Consider the following 4,566-nt stretch of genomic DNA (forward strand, 5'->3'; position numbering starts at 1 on the left):
TGTGAATGAGCAGTGCTTTTATAAAACCAAATGTTATTTTTGATATAATAGTCTGAATTTAAGAAAATTGTGTGGCTTGCCTTTTAAAAAGCGTTGTCACTCGTCTGGTTTGGTAAAGGGAAGTAAAGGGCACCTGTAACTTTACAAGAGTCCAGCATGAATTCCGCAGATGCTCAAGTTAAGCAAGGTTGTTGGATGTCCTGGCTTTGAGTGATTTCTGAGGGATTACAGTAAACAGATGACATACGGTCTTAATGGGGGACTCCTGAGAACAATAGGAGAAACAACTTCTGAATTTCCAGTGGATAAATACTCCCTAGGAAAAAGTGCCAGCTACATCAGCTGTTAAACAGAAGGAAGAACCTGAGAAGGTCTGGCTTTGCTGGAGAACGATAACCTAAGTTTTAGTTTCCTTATTCGGATTTTGTGCAATGTTTTGGAAAGCAAGCCATAGGAATGATGTCATATATCCTTAGGTGTCATAAATTTAGGTTTACATTAAACCATGCCAATTTCCATGGAGAGAGACAAAAGAGGCCCTATGTTCACAGCACTGTGTCATATGGGGCCAGGACACTGTCCAGTGTTGATGGTGTCCCTAAGATGCCCAGTACATGTACTGGAGTAGATGTATGGTATAGATGTATGGGGTAGCTGACCTATGTATAGTAGCTTGGAGGCTAGAAGTATCTTTACTGAAGCCCCAGTAATCAGCAACGAGAATAACTAAATTCTGGTGAGGCCTCATGCAAGGATCACCAGGAAAACCAATTTAAATATCAGCTTCTTAGAATCTAATTATAAAAAGCTTCATGTTAACAGTGGAAGCAGACATTATCTCCATTCTAATTATCGACAATTAATTATGGGTGAATAAAAATTTAATTTGTGAATGCAATTATTAGGGTGCTAATTATTGCTGCTAATATTCCTGCCTTAGAAAATAGTAGGAAAGTGCAAGGTATTTTGGAAGTTAGTTTTTCTTTTTTACAAGTTGATCTGCTATTGTTGGATTTGTCGAACAAGGTTTCCACAGTGACCTTTTATTTGAATTAGAGAAGGATATTTACATATGGTCACCAGAATCAAAGAAGTGGTTGTCAAAGATCAAAAAGGTTCATAAAAGAACTCTAGGAAGGATTTGAATTTTGTCTCCCTAACAGTGAAAGGTAATTATGAAAGGGAGAATTTAATGCACATAGTGAGCTGGCTGCCAAAAGGAGAAGGATATTGCTCGTGAATGGTATTTTTAATTACAGAATCAAACTAGTTGTACTTGGTCTAGATATGTGTCTGTTCTTTAACATGGTCTCTAATGATAAGGACTTATTTAACAGTGTGCTAAAGACTGATTCCCTGTCATTTCAGCTCCTGAAATTATAGCTGGCTGTGATTGAAGTGTTACACATTTAAAAAATTACAGAAACAACAGGATAGAGTGGTGTCTCTACCGGAAGCTGAACTGAATGCCATAATGGTATTCCTGTCCTTAACCTTTACATATGGCCCAATTTTTTTGTTTTCTTTCTTGCATAGAACCTATAGAGCTATGTGAGAACTATTTTGAGTTCATACTGTGATGAACTGCACTAAAAAGAAATAACTTTGTGAAAATGGAAACATTTTTTGAAAGTAATACTTTTAAATACTTAATTTGTAATTCAGATTGAATGAACCCATACGAAGACAAGGATAATAGTGAATGTGTGTTGTTAAACTATAGACAAAGGGAAAATGTAGGAAAGGGTGGATTCATCAAATGTTGGATGCCATCATTGCTGAGAACACAGCTGTGTTGGGCAGGACACATCTCCAGGATGAAGCACTACTGCCTCCCTAAGATCGTGCTCTATGGTGAACTTGCCACTGGCTGCCCCAAGAGAGGAGCCCCAAAGAGGAGATACAAGGACTCCCTGAAACAACATCTCAGCCTTGGCCATATTGATCATCATAACTGGTCTACTCTGGCCTCAAATCGGGAGGTCTGGAGACACACCATCTATAACGCTGCTGATGCTTTTGAGAAAGCACACAGGATCACTCCTGAGGAGAAAAAACAACGCAGAAAGAATCGTGTCTTGCAGAATATACCACCTAAGGAGTCTTTCTGCTGTGCCTTTTGCAACCAGTCATGCCTATCTCGTATTGGCCTTTTTAGCCACCAGCATGCTTGTAACAAACGTGGGTAGAGCCCTCCCCAAATCTTCATTTGTGAAGCCTAGCCATGATGGTGGTGATGATGATGATGATGGATGCCATCATTTACTACTAATGTTTTCATGTGATGATAATGAATTTATGTATTTGGGCGTATTTGGCGTATTTTATTACTGGCTGTAGCATTGGTGCACTGAAATAGGCAAGGATCACTGGTGGATGATGTATGGCTCTTTGAACAGCATTTAGCTCAAAGTTTTCATTCTTAAAAGTAGTCCAAAGATTTCAAATAATATTTAACAATATTAAAGAGTTGTAATGACTTATAATGTATTTAAGAACTTATAATGTACTTAAGAGCATTTATTTTCTTCAATGTGTGGCAGATGTGTAAAGGGATACATTTTCAAAATAATTGCATCTTGTATAAAGTTTTCTTTTTTATTTTAAGGAAGGGGCACGTTGTCCTGAATGTACAAGTCGTTGGTGTTACTTCCAGGATAAGAATTCCATACTTGTACAGCACACGTGCATTCCATGTGTGGGTGGCTGTGTGGTTGGCTTGGTCAGTAGTCTGCAGTGATGCTCCCTGGGAGGACCATCACACAACAAGGATGGGGAAAGAGCAAAAAGACTCGTTGTGAGGTGCCAGCGCCTCTAGCCAGCCTTTAATTCTGAAAACAGGGTTTCAAGTGATAAAGAAGATTAAATTCCAGTATAACGCTGTGGCCCAGTGTGCACTCTGGCGTGCTCAGGGGCTATTCGTGAGCGTGAGGCTGAGGGGAAAAGCAGCACCGTCGCTCGTGTGCCCAGTTCTCCATCCCCGGAGAGCTCCGCTCTCCCCCCGTTACACCGACGCCCCCCCCCCGCAGCAGGGCCCGGGATGTGCTCCCGCCCTGAGCGGTGTCACGTGCGGCGGCAGGAATGCGGCGGGGTCCGGGGGGAACACGCTCTGCCCGGCCCGCCCCGCCCCGGCCCGCCCGGCTGCGCCAACCGGGAGCCGGCGGGCCCTGGCGGAGGCGGGGGCCGGGAGCGGCGGCGACCCCGGGCGGGCGGTGACGGCAGCGGGGCCGCGGCGAGGCGGGGCCGGGCGGCTCCCGCCGGGGCTCAGGAGCTCCCCTCGGCGGCCACTGCGAGCTCCGCGGCGGGCGAGTGACGTGTCCGCGCAGCGGGGCAGCCGCCGGAGCGGAGCGGGCCGGGCCGGGCGGCGGCCGCCTCCGAGCGCCTGGCGGCGGCTCCGGCTGTGGCAGAGGAGGTGGGTGTTCGCTCCGGGCCGAGGTCCTGCTCCGGTGTTAGTCACGGAAAGTTTGGTCCTCGGAGGGTGGGCTCGGTGTTGGGTGCGGAGACGCCCCTCGGGGGGCCGGGGCAGCCTCGCTGGGGCTGCGGGGGGCCCTTGGCGGCGGCTGGGCACGGCCCGGGGGAGGAGAGGGAAACCCAGGGCGTGAGATCTGTCATTAAAGAGGTTTTGCTCGTGCAAGGCGGGTTGCTGAAGCGAGGGGTCCCTAAAACGCATCGGCGCTTTGGCCAAACTTCTCGCTCTTGAACTGGGGAAGTTTTTTCCTCCAGGTTTTCGCGAGGGGTTTCTCGCGTGTGCGCCGCCGGCTCCAGCTTCCCTCCCCTCTCCATCAGATACGGACAAGGCTATGAAAAATCCAGCTCCCATGGAGGCTGGAGTTTTTCCTTCCCCGTTTTTCAAAGCCGGTGCCGACCACAGGTTTTCAGTTGGCATCTGCAATTGAATTGACTGTCTTAAAACAGGGGAAAATGTGCTTCATAGTAACAACTGCACTTTAATGTATTTTTTTTTCCAAGGAGGTTTTAAAATTGTCTTTGTTTTCTTTGTAATTCACGGTGCAACTGTTGAGAAGTTATGTAGTTGTTTGTGGTGATCCCAGACCCTATAGTTGCGTTTGCAAGATGCCCTGTGCTTACAGGGTAAGGCAAGAACAGCTTTCAGAGATTGTCTAGTCATTCACCTGGGCAAGTGAGTGAGCAGGCTGTGTCAGTAGGCAGTACCAGCTGCTTGGAAAAGCAGCTAATAATAATTTGTCCACGGCAAAGGCTTATTTTAAAGACCTTTAGGAGGTGCATGTATTTTTGACCAAAACAATTTTATCCATTCTGAATTCTGCCCTCTTTCATTTACATATTCGATCCTTTTTTTTTTTTTTTTCCACTTCTTTCTTTCCCAAAGCTACTAAGATCGTGGTTTTTACCTTGTGCTGGCAGGTTTGAAATTGTTCAATTGCAATGTAAAGAGCATCTTTTTTTCAGTTGTGCAATTTAACTGATAGTATAAACAGGTGTAGGGTTTTTTTTTTTCTTGCATGGGTCAAGAAATAAAAAAAGATTGGTTAAGAACTATTCATGCTAAATAACTACAGTAGGATTATACCACCATGTGTGACT

Source organism: Lepidothrix coronata, unplaced genomic scaffold, assembly GCF_001604755.1.
Source record: "Lepidothrix coronata isolate B3197 unplaced genomic scaffold, Lepidothrix_coronata-1.0 Scaffold45, whole genome shotgun sequence".
Taxonomy (NCBI): domain Eukaryota; kingdom Metazoa; phylum Chordata; class Aves; order Passeriformes; family Pipridae; genus Lepidothrix; species Lepidothrix coronata.